Source organism: Armigeres subalbatus, unplaced genomic scaffold (genome assembly GCF_024139115.2).
Source record: "Armigeres subalbatus isolate Guangzhou_Male unplaced genomic scaffold, GZ_Asu_2 Contig1958, whole genome shotgun sequence".
Taxonomy (NCBI): Eukaryota; Metazoa; Arthropoda; class Insecta; order Diptera; family Culicidae; genus Armigeres; species Armigeres subalbatus.
In genome coordinates, this window is record NW_026942790.1 from 12,619 (window position 1) to 25,296 (window position 12,678).

At 39.7% G+C, this 12,678-nt stretch overlaps 3 long non-coding RNA genes across 3 annotated transcripts; 2 read left to right on the forward strand and 1 right to left on the reverse strand.

Annotated features, from left to right (window-relative positions):
* The first annotated feature begins 2,010 nt into the window (after positions 1-2,010).
* On the forward strand, positions 2,011-3,463 carry LOC134203552 (uncharacterized). Its single transcript, XR_009977641.1, has 3 exons — positions 2,011-2,114; positions 2,377-2,719; positions 2,809-3,463. It is a non-coding gene; the product is annotated as an uncharacterized LOC134203552 (long non-coding RNA).
* A 2,300-nt stretch (positions 3,464-5,763) lies between these two features.
* On the reverse strand, positions 5,764-7,534 carry LOC134203551 (uncharacterized). The gene is made up of 3 exons (XR_009977640.1): positions 7,042-7,534; positions 6,856-6,962; positions 5,764-6,127 (listed from the first exon to the last, which is right to left on the reverse strand). It is a non-coding gene; the product is annotated as an uncharacterized LOC134203551 (long non-coding RNA).
* A 2,242-nt stretch (positions 7,535-9,776) lies between these two features.
* LOC134203550 (uncharacterized) lies at positions 9,777-11,065 on the forward strand. Its single transcript, XR_009977639.1, has 3 exons — positions 9,777-9,940; positions 10,008-10,078; positions 10,195-11,065. It is a non-coding gene; the product is annotated as an uncharacterized LOC134203550 (long non-coding RNA).
* The last annotated feature ends 1,613 nt before the right edge of the window (positions 11,066-12,678 follow it).

The window sequence follows — 12,678 nt, forward strand, 5'->3', positions numbered from 1 at the left end:
GAATTGAAGAAAATATCATTGAAGACTTAAACCTTGACACAGAAAAAGAATGATGCTGTATATAACTTGTAGAAATCATGAAAACAAATCAAAAGTAATTCAAATAGTGTTGTTATTTAAATTAAAAGAATTTTGCTTTTCGGAAGAATGGAGCATTCTTACATTCCACAATGAATGTCCACATTTTTGAGAATATATTAATCTCATTTTTGAATAACTTGTACACGTAAAAATGTCATGGGATTGCGATTTCTAATTTGCTAATACCCTTTTTCAAAAGTTATTTTCAATTCTGATTATTTGATTAACATTTAATGCTTTATGATCCTTCAGATCCGAGTACTTTGTCAAACAAATTGTTCTAAATACAAATTGTGAGGCATGAGAGTGAGAACAAAAAATATCACGGAATGTCATGAAATTAATGTCATTTAACATGATCGCCGCCATAATGTCCATAAATTGCTGAACTTAGTTTTGTACAGCCCCCTTCCTTCTCCTTAAGAAAACGCACGAAATTTCAACTTCCCAAATAGGTTTGCTTTGTCACGTTAATCGAACCTATGAAAAAAATAATTACGTAATTCATAGACGATCCCCAAAGGGGGGGGGGGTTGGAAATTGTATATTCATGCTATTTCGACCATACACAGCTAAAACTAAGTGGAAAATCACTTTAAAAGTCCAATTTTATTTTTGACCGCTCGCTTGTATGGGGATCCCCCATAGTGCGCGGACTAAAAATCAGGTGAACGAAATCTGTCGCGAATCACACAAAAAATCGATACCTCCGGTCGAAGAATCGAAGAAGATGTACAAGTCGCGTAACTTTTATCGATCGCAGAAAGAATGTTCCGACGAGGAGCGATTTCAGAGAAAACCGTCGCGAGAGAGTCAAAAGAATTCGAGAGTAGAGAGAACGAAACCTAGGGATCTTAGACCTTCAAACGTTGAAGAAGACGCACCTTCGTGGATCGACACGTATGTTCCTCCTAGGGACGGAATCTGCTTCAACTGCAGAGGTCCGGGGCATAACCACATGGATTGTAACCAACCCCGGTATAAATTTTGTCTGAGATGTGGTTTGCACCAAGTGGAAACTAAAAACTGCCCATACTGTGCAAAAAACTTCAGGTAGACAGTCTGAGAGGGCAGGCTAGTCGAACAAACTCGCAAAATCCCTTTCCTAAATCTTCACCAGTGAGTCTTCATGAAACCGGCTATTGCCGAGTATCTCTTACCGATTATGACCCCCCAGAACCGATACATCTTGAGGAGCCCGGATAAAAAATTACAGTACTTTGTATGGTTTATTCCATTGAAATACTATAGATTATATGGTATACAATATAAGCTATTGTGCATTTATTGTAGATTTTGAATGGTCGAAAAACATCTCTATTGTACTTACTTTAAAAGCACAATAAATTCAAATGTTACCATTACATTTTATTATATTTGAATTGTTTGCTTATGTTAACTGAAAATAGAACACCGTTATGAAATAATTCAACATTGTTGATAAGAAAATCAGTTTTGACCATAAAAATAATGAGATTATTGAACTATTTATTATTTTTAAACAAAAATTAAAAACAATAAAATAACAATACATTCCATTGTGGAAAAAGTTGTTCGATTTTTTTTAAATATTACTATTATTGGAAATAAAAAAAATTCATATTATGTATCAACAATTGATACTAGAACAAAAATATTGTTTAAAAAAACTTTTTATTTTAACTCGAGGAATAACTAGTTTACATTGAGCGTGTATGTTTTGTTTACACGGTTAGATGACTTTACCCATTAATGGGTACTATGTTATTGTTGATATTATTCCCACCGTGAAAAATTCACCCATTTTCTTCAAAAAGCGCCACTACTCATTAAAATGGGTAGTGGCACTTTTTCAAGAAAATGGGTGAATTTTTCACGGTGGGAATAATATCAACAATAACACAGTACCCATTAATGGGTAAAGTCATCTAACAGTGTACGGTTAGTAACAAAAATGTCTGACAGAAAGTGCCGGAAGCTCCGGAAGTATCCTTTTCGTTGCGGTTGGATGCAGATAAACGGTAGATTATTGGCCGCTGTGTTATGTAAGGATGGTGAGTAATTAGTGTAGTGGATTACCGAAATATGACGCTTTTTTACAAGAGAGAATTTGGAATGCTGTGGAAGAAATATTTCATCACCTTTCCGGGGTGCTTTTATTTTCACCGCCGAAGTACAAATAAAAATGACTATTATTTTTCCCTAATCATGTAGGATAACGTCTTTCGGGAAGATTAAGTGCAATTTTTTCATAGAGCAAACATTTTCATCTGTCTATCGATTTTCAATTTTTTTCTTTTTCTTTAATTTGCTCAGTCAATATGGATCACGGAAGATCCTAGCAACTTATCGCGTCTGGCCAAACTACTGCGATTCCATTCCAACGTGCTGATACCACATTAACACCAGTCGTCCAACAGCAAGAGCTAAAATCAGGAATGCCCTGTTCGCCTTCGTCTTTGAACCTTGCAGTGCGCTACCGTTTCCAATGCTTCGCTGGACCAACCAAAGGAACGCCTTAGCTTTGCTAACGCCCATTAGAAGATCCACGCCTCTATAGAAAATGTATACCAATTATCAACAACCAGAAACCAACATGGCTTGAGCAGGAACTAATAACTAATAATTATTAGTTCCTGGCTCGAGTATGTTTGAAATCGTAAGTATTGTGGGTTATCTCAGGGTTAAGTTAATAAATAGTCTTATTCAATCTCGCTAATTTTTTTTTTCAAAAATGCGTGAATCCAGGACTGCTCCACGACCACGAACATAACAACAACGCCTCCTGTCCTACAGGCAAATATATCTCAGATTAACCAGGTACACAAGCAGAAAGAAAGTCTTTTAAATAACGATTGCTAAGACAAAATAATATTGTGTTGTTTTACTTGCAATGTTAAACTAACAGGATAATGTATTTCATTGAGTGTTGACACTTTTTAATCCAGAGAACTCCGAGATCCGGACTAACGAGTCATTGGATTAGCAAAGGCCGAATAAGCGGGGGATACTGTATATTGAATCTAATAATAAATCAGAATTCGAATGAAATCCACAGTATATTTCTTTGTTTCACAATCTATTTTATCAACAGGAAAAATCCACATTTCTTGTGAGATGCAAAAAAATTATGTACATCATTACAAAATATCATTACACTATGTAATGTCAATTCAATATATCAAAGTGTAATAATGTTTTGTGGAGATGTGAATAATTCATTTTTGCATCTCACAAGAAATGTGAATCTGTTAATACAATAAATTGTGAAACATTAAATCGTATTGTATTTCTATTGTAATACTGCAGTGAAATTTATATATAATTCCTATTGTACTACTATGGTAAAACAATAAAAAAAATCAGGAAAAACATTTAAAACACATTGTTTTCTATTATTTGGTCCGTAGAAATCATCCCATTAAAGAACCGTAGAATCAATTGTTTTGCTCTAAATTTTGTATGGAAAATTTGAGAAATTTTTATTGTAAAGATACATAACAACCCCCCTTTTTTATTGTAAAAGTCCCATTTACCATTCATTTTATCGTGAAAAACCATTAGTTCTAATGCAATTTAATTGTATAATTTCCATTTAATTCAATGGTTGTTATAATGTACTAAATAGTGTTGTAACAGTAAAATTTATTGATTTTCAATGATTTTTTTTATCCGGGAGCTGTTCATTAATATGCAAGATGATGATCGCCCTTTCGTTAAAGTTTCCATTTTCGATGCTCCAATAGTCGCCTTACTCGACAGCGGTGCACACCGAAGTATCTTAGGTACCGGTTCCCTAAAACTAATAAAATCTAGCAAGCTGAAGATATTCCCAGCTAATGTTGACCTAGTTACAGCTAGTGGACAGAAGCTCGAAGTCACAGGCTATGTAAATCTCCCCATAAGCTTCAACGGCCAAACCAAATTGATCGCCACTTTGGTAGTGCCGGAGCTAAGAAGACGTCTTTTATTAGGCACCGATTTCTGGAAGACGTTTGGAATTGTCCCGACAATCCAATCGGTAGCTGTTGAAGAATTAGAAGTTACCCCTGAAGAAATTTCTTTAACAAATGAGCAACTTCAAGAGCTGGAATTGGTCAAAAGCCAGTTCAAAGTCGCAATTGAAGGTCAATTAGACACAACACAATTGATTGCTCACCGAATAGAACTAACGGAAGAGGCCAAACAACTGACGCCGGTCCGTATTAACCCCTTCCCCACTTCTCCTAAACGTCAGGAACAAATAAACAAGGAATTGGACGATATGCTTGAAGCAGGTATCATCGAACGATCCTACAGCAACTGGGCCTTACGATTGGTTCCGGTAGACAAACCCGACGATACCGTACGCCTATGCCTAGACGCTCGAAAACTGAACGAGCGAACCGTACGGGATTCCTATCCGTTACCCCACGCCGATAGAATTCTAAGCAGACTAGGACCCAGCAAATACATATCGACAATAGATTTATCGAAAGCATTTTTGCAAATTCCCCTTCACCCCAAGTCAAAAAAATTTACAGCGTTTTCCGTTCTAGGCCGTGGACTGTTCCAGTTCACCCGCATGCCTTTCGGACTGGTCAATAGTCCAGCAACGCTGTCTCGACTAATGGACCGAGTTCTGGGTGCGGGTGAACTAGAACCAAAAGTCTTTGTATACCTAGACGACATAATTATTCTCAGCGAAACATTCGAGGAGCATCTCGCTCTGCTCAAAGAAGTAGCCGCTAGACTGAATAGGGCCAACTTGTCTATAAACATTAATAAGTCAAAATTCTGTGTATCAGAACTCCCATACTTGGGGTACATTTTAACAAATCAAGGTCTTAAGCCCAATCCCGATCGGGTAGAAGCCATAATAAATATTGAGCGTCCCAGCAGCATCCGTGCTTTAAGGCGGTTTCTAGGTATGTGCAACTACTACCGAAGATTCATTGCGAGCTACAGTGAGGTAGTCCGCCCACTCACTGATTTGTTGAAGGATAAACCTAGGTCTATCCGATGGAACGAATCTGCTGAGGCTTCCTTCGTCACAATTAAAGAGCTGCTGATAAGCGCTCCAATATTAGCCAATCCAGACTTCAGTATGCCATTCTGCGTTCATTGCGACGCCAGTGACACGGCCCTAGCTGGGGTATTGACTCAAGACAGAGATGGTATGGAGCAACCTGTCGCCTACTATTCTCAAAAGCTAACGGGCCCCGAACAACGTTACTGTGCCACGGAAAAGGAAGCATTAGCTGTCCTGAAATCCGTCGAAAAATTTCGATGTTACCTAGAGGGATCTAAATTCACGGTGATAACCGATGCTTCAGCCCTTACGTACATACTACGGAGTAGTTGGCGTACCTCGTCACGTCTCTGTCGCTGGAGCATAGAGCTCCAACGGCATGATATGGTCATAAAACACCGTAGAGGAATAGACAATATCATACCCGATACTCTTTCACGAGCAGTTGAAATCCTTTCTCTGAAGCAAACGAGTACAGAATGGTACACGAAATTGCTCCATCACGTCCAAGAACAGCCCGAAAAATATAAGGACTTCCGAGTGGAGAACGGAGTCCTAAAGAAACTCGTTTCAACGCAGGGAGATTCCAATCCGAAAATTGCCTAGACCGGCACCGGGAATCGAACCCAGCCACCCTCAGCATGGTCTTGCTTTGTAGCCGCGCGTCTTACCGCACGGCTAAGGAGGTTTTGTCCCACAATTTATAATCGAATGCCTTAGTAAAATTTCCGCTTCAGCTTAATCTTTTAGCACCTTTTAGCCTTAGTTTGTCTAATATTCCAATAGAAGCGGACAATGCTGATGTTTTTCCTTGTTGGTATTTCAATCACTGCGACCATTTGTCAGATCTATTATAATAATGCTGAATAAAAAGTATGTAAACAATCACAAATAATCCTTTAAGCTTATAACCCAAATGTCTAACAAACAAATATGTTTCACATTTAAAGTAATTAAAACAATTGAAATTATACTTATCTTTTTTAGATGTTCCCTTCTACCTTCTTGTTCATGGATGTATTCCAGAGTGTGGTTGATCGTTCTTCCAATAGATTGCTTGAATTAGAGATAGTAAGACGTGGTAAGACAAATATAGATTGAATATGTTGTTCAAAAAGAAAATTATTTTAAGAGCTTTTCATAATAAGACAAGAATTAAGCCCCAAACGCAATCTAGCGGAACGGCGTAGGAAACGGAAAATTTGACAGAAAATATATGGGCTAACTGCCAAATCTGCCGTTGCGCAGTATTGCGTGGGGGCTTTAGTATAATATGAATCATATTGTAACTACACTTGATGGAAATTTTACTGATTCGTATTTTTAGTTTCATAGTGAGGTCGTCTTAGTGTTTCGTATCCCTTCTCAGCTTTACAAGACACTGAAGACGACCCCACTGTTGAGGTCGAAAAACATATCTGTAAAACTTCGAACCTTTTCTTAAGGCTGGTTTACAATTCGGAAAACGTGTCACGGGTTTTGGTCCCCAAGCATTTTTAAAGGGCGCAGGATTTACGGGTTTTGGGCACGAATATCGAAATTCCCGCCCCTTTGAAAATGCAAGGGGAACCAAATCCCGTGATACGTTTTTCAAACTATAAACCAGCCTGTATGACAAGTTAGTGGTGCAGTTCGGGACATATAGAACTTTTTCCATGGTATGGTTATAGGTACAATCTGAACTATGGCTTTCATAGTCGTTTCATATCAAAATTCTTTGGACTAAATGATAAAGCTCGTAGTTAGTTAACATTGAGAAAATTTGGTTATGATTCATATCTTACCATTAACTATTTAATCAATTTTTCAATGATTGCCCGTGTGCCGGATTGTCGATTGATGTTGGGATCTTAGCAGTTTTCGGTTCTTGTGGCAGTTGTTGAATATTTCCCTGCAGGAGGAAATCGAAATTCAGTATTTGCTATAGAATACTTACACAACAAAAAAACTCCTCTTTGTCCAGCACTTACCTCCGAGTTTCTATCATCCAAGATCGAGCCGATCGACAAAGCAAGGATTCCGAAACATCGTTGATTGAGGATAGTTTGCAACAATTCCACTCCTGACGTTCTTCCGTTCGCCAACTTCGTGCTCGTATACGTATAGTTTTGATCGCTCCATAGCAGCGGTGCCGGTCCCCAGAGCATTGCCATTGGTCATCTTCGACGCTGATAATAAAGCCGGAAAACGAGTTTTTCGGTCATTCCGCTGCCGAGGTTGATTCCCTTCCGTTGAGGCTGCTTCCACGTTACGTGCACTTTTTACTCCTGAAATGTCACTCAAAAATAAACTCAGAAATGAACGCATGTTCTTTCATAAGTACACCGTATGAAAATATTACACAAGTATGGGTTATAAATTTCATAAGGTAAAGTTATGAATTTTGTGAAGTTTGTTATGTTTTTAATAAGGGTCTTATGAAACAGAAATGGAATGAATTTTTGATGTTTCATAAGGCAGAGTTTATGAAAATCAAATTTTTTTTTCCGGCAGTGCTTGACTACCACTTTAATTGGAAGATTTGCATTCCCAAAGAAATGCGACAAAATATCCTCGTAGAAGAGCACGACGATGCACTTCACTTGGGAACGGACAAAACCATCGCTCGGGTGAAGAAAAATATTACTGGCCAAATTTGGGTGGGGACGTACGGGACTATATCCGCAAATGCTCGGTATGTCAAGAGTGCAAACCTCCAAATCGCTCTCAAAATCCTGTAGTCGGTTCTCCCAGGCTGGCCACAAAACCTTTCCAAATCATCGCAATTGACTTCATCCAATCTTTGCCAAGAAGTAAAACGGGAAAATCCCATTTACTTGTGGTAATGGATTTGTTTTCCAAATTTTGCTTGCTTTTCCCAGTGCGGAAAATTACAGCACCGCAAGTCTGTGAGATTCTGGAAAATTGCTGGTTCCGGAGGTACTCCACCCCAGAGTTTTTGATCTCTGATAACGCCTCAACATTTTTGTCGGCTAACTTCAAGGAACTACTTGAAAAATTTCAAGTGCAGCATTGGACTAATCCACGGCATCATAGCCAATCTAATCCGGTGGAGCGACTTAATCGCACCATAAATGCATGCATCAGGACATACGCCAGAACCAATCAGAAATCATGGGACACGCGAGTATCGGAAATCGAGTATGTCCTTAATAATACTCCCCATGGAGCCACGGGATTCAGTCCGTATCACATTCTCTTCGGTCACGAAATTGTGAGTCGGGGAGACGAACATCGTATTGATCGAGACGTAGATGATCTGTCGGACACGGAAAGAATAGAAGAAAAACTGAAAATAGATCACTTTATTACAGAACTTGTTCTTAAAATCTGAGAAAACAGTTCGATAAAATTCACAACACTACAATCTTCGACACAAAAATTTGCACCAGTTTATACTGTTGGGCAGAAAATATATAAACGAAATTTCCGCCAGTCCTCAGCACCTCACAGCTACAATGCTAAGCTAGGTCCGTGCTATCTCCCTTGTACCGTTATCGCCCGAGTAGGTACTTCTGCTTACGAACTAGCAGACGAAAACGGCAAATCCTTAGGCGTCTTTTCCGCGGCAGATTTGAAGCCCGGCGAAGCCTGAAAAAAAAAGCAAAAAATCATTTACCCAACATTGCACGATACGTATCAATTAAAGTTAAACTTCCTAAAGGTAAGCTGCGGCCGAAGCTGATCCTCCAGTTACACCTGTAACAGAAGAAAAAACATTTATCTCTACAATCAAAGCATCCTAAACACACTGTTTACATTCACATTCAATGAACTAGAAAACTTACCTGTTTCGCTGACTCGAACGACTTCCTTCAAAAACAAAATTATTGGTACCAAAACATTACATTTTACCAGTTTCTGTCGAGCGCGCGCATTTTTTCTTTTGGAACACGCACTGAAAGGACTCATTCACTGGTCTGAGAAAACTTAATAGTACTTACCTTCTGTAATTTTCGTAATTTCTCGAGCAAATCAAAAAGATTCAACCACACGCATTGGAAAAAAACTCACTCCACCATTCCACTCATTCACTGATTCGATTATTCCGTGTTTTGTTTTGATTCATCATTTGACAGTTCGTTTGCTTTTGTGTTGGTGAGAGATACCGTAACGCTTTCTTGACATATTCGTCGAAGAGTAACGCGTTGGCAGTGATGCCAAATTAAATGCAACATAATTTGTTTTGGAAAATCAAAATATTTTATATGTTGATTTACGGTTTCGTTTATGTAAAACCTTTTGCCTAGTCAAAATGAATGTTTATCATTCATTTTGAACTGGGATGACGGGGTATTTGTAACCGTTGGTCCCAATTTTGTAGCTTGTTGGCTCCTCCACAAGCATCCCCATGTCTCGTCCCCCACGCCAGTAAGAACCAAACGCCCAGTCCGTCCCTAATGAAAGTAGTAGGACAGCCTTACTGGTGGCGATCCCAGCTGTCCGAAATAAAAAGATTCGGCACTATCGTGAAAGACATTCATCCCCACCCACACTGTACTTTCCGCGATTTGAGTCTGGACAACAACCCGTAACGGTGTGGACCTTATCAATACCCTGCGCGGAAGTGCTGCCAACATTTACGAAGATTTGAAAAATCAGTTTATCGTAAGAGGCATAGAAGAGAAAACGAAATATGACCAAAAGAAAAATAAACAAACTCAGGTAAATAGACCGTAGAGAGTGAGTCGGGCCATTTTTTCTGTAGAACTACGAAGACAGTTCTAGTGCGCGCCGCTGTGATCATTTAAAACTTTGTTAAAAGGATAAAACTTAAGAAAACTTGCATGCATATGAAGTGAATTAGTGCTAAACAAAAAAAACAGATGCTAAAAAGTTCCTGTGAGAGACTTAAAAGCTAATAGTACGGTTAGTTACAAGTGATAGTACGGTGTAATTCTAAAGCTAATTGTAAAATTGTATCTTTTGTTACTAGTGAAAAAGATAATAGCATCTCTTTAGAAGCCAGCTCACCTTCAATAGGTGTTAATTTGTATAGAAGAAAAGGTAAATCATATTGTACAATGTGCTTAATTGATATGGGAGAGTGGTGTTAAATGCGCTAGAGAGAGTCATAATATGGTGTGCTAATTGCTACGGGGCAGACCCGATTCTGCTTCCAGGCCTTTTCTTTTCTTTTTGTGCAAACGGGTGTGACCCCGGAGGACATTCTATTCCGCAGTGCCATCCAGAAACTAGTTCGCGATCCCAAAACTGGAAGAAACTAGTTGGCGTGGCTTGTGTCAGTTTTCGGTGAGGCAAAGTGCATCAGGGAACGGAATCAATCACCGTCCGAGCCGCCATCGCGCCCCCTGGGAACGCTATCCTGTGCAAGTCGCCATTGCGCTTGGCTGGTCGCCGGCAATCATCTTCCGACCGACATCGATTGGCCGCAGCCATCTGAAACCGCCATCTCGCTTGCCTGGTCGCCGGCAAGCATCTTCCGGCCGACATCGATTGGCCGCAGCCACCTGAAACCGCCATCTCGCATGCCTGGTCGCCAGCGATCATCTTTCGACTGACATCGATTGGCCACAGCCATCAGAAACCGCCATCTTGCCTGCCTGGTCGCCGGAAATCAGCTTTCGACCGACGACGAATAACTCTCGACCTTCAGCAATCGCCATCGCTCCATTTGGGCCACAGGCCTACAGAACGAGTGGCGAATAGCCCCCCCCCCTCCAGCACGCGAAGGGGAAGTGGACCCGGGTATCCAACTGTAAACCGTCTGGCCATCTCTAGAACCCGCCGCCGGTGCTCACCACGTCGCACACTCTCCACCGCCCAGCCATCTACGAACTTCCAAGACGATCCGAAGCAATCAGGCTCACGAAATCCTCGCATACCGCTGGAGGTCATCCATCGCCATCGACCCAATGCTAGCCGACGAGACCATCGCTGCCTGACAACCCCCGTACACGCAAGTAAAGCGCAAGTACACCATTTCTCTCTCTCCATATAATATGCCCAAGGGGCGAATAAAATCATAATGTTAAGACAAAGTATTGAGTCAGGTCATTTATGAGCAGCACTCCCTCATTGCATATGCATGGTATATTTCCGTTCCGTACCTGAATGGTATTCAAGCCTTGGTCTTGGTAGTTCACCTGGATAAGACTCCGTTACCTCGATTTTGGTCCACCTTGGTCGATAGAACCGGTTGGCTGACACTTCTCCGCAAGGTTTTCAACTTTTATCGCTCCTGCTTAAGGTAAGTGAAGAGTGGGGCAGTGGGTAAAACGGTGCTATACAATTAAACGACCCAGTGCTCGACAATTTCCCACACTCAATTCCTTCTGAGCAGCCGAGAGGCTTACATGTTGCCAGCTGCAACAAAATGTTTACTTTTGAGCATTTTTAAAATATTTATTTTATGGAAACTTATTTTAAAATTCTTCATACACCACTGGGCTTTCAACATACAGTGTTGGTAAAAGTACAGTAAAACACTTTGATTCTCCGAATAATTACATTTTATCCGGTAAAATTTCGTGCACCGAGCACACTGAGACAGTTTCCCAAATTAATGTAAGACGAAATTATGTCTTTTTTATTCTTCATCCGCAGACTGTTTGTTTGCTGGTGCGTAAGTCTCGTGCCATCCATCCACACTTTCTTGTGCGCAGTGCAAATAGAACAGAATTAAGTTGAATTAGGCTGTGGCACTCAGCTTTGAAAGAGTGCTAGTCACAGATACTGATTTATTAGTTCTAATCTGTAAAATGAGTAAGGAATAATGAAATGTATATTTGCCACCAAAACCGATTATATGTTGAGAAATTATTATACGAAAACATTGATTGTGGGGGGAGAACACAGTAAAAGTATGCGCTGTCGTCTGCTTGATCATGGCTGCTGCTGCGACTGCCGTGGTTTTGTTTTTTTGACTGCATGGTAGGATGAATGGTACGCTTAAATTAAATGTCAACCATTCTCCACCCTGCCAACAGAAGCTTGCATAATCTTTTCTTTTTTCTGGTTGATTTGATTAATTCGACAAACCGCAATAATTATTTGATTGAACAAATCTGGCAACGATGAAATGATGATTCTTTTCTTGTATATGCATAAAGTTGTTTGCGTGTCGACTAGCATATTCGATGTATTGTTTCGATATTTCTAAGTTGCTTTGCCGAGATTTTGAGCGCACTATTTCACCTAATGCGGTAGTGAATTTGGGTGTTCCGAATTTTGCAACATTCACAATACGGCCGTCAAATTTGTCTCTCACTTCAAATTTTTTAAAGCAGTTTTCGTTGGTTTTTCGACATGAAGTGAAGAAATTGGTGTTCAACATCAAAGACAGAAGTGAAAGTTAGGTAGTGAATTATGTTTAGTTGTGATAAAATAAAGAAAACGGCGAGAAAAGAACTAGTGAAAAACTGAGTGCATGTTCAAAATAAGTGTATGCGTGTGTTTCAATCGTTCGGAGTTGGTGTGTGTACAATTAGTATACGAAAATTTGTCTATAAAAAGCAGTTTTAAGCGCTTTTCAGTCAAATAATTAATAATTAATAATGTTATGAAAACTCATATGTGAATATGTACGTTTTGTGGAAGATATTGATTTAGAAAATGTTTGCCAGTCGGTCGTCAAGCTCAGACCC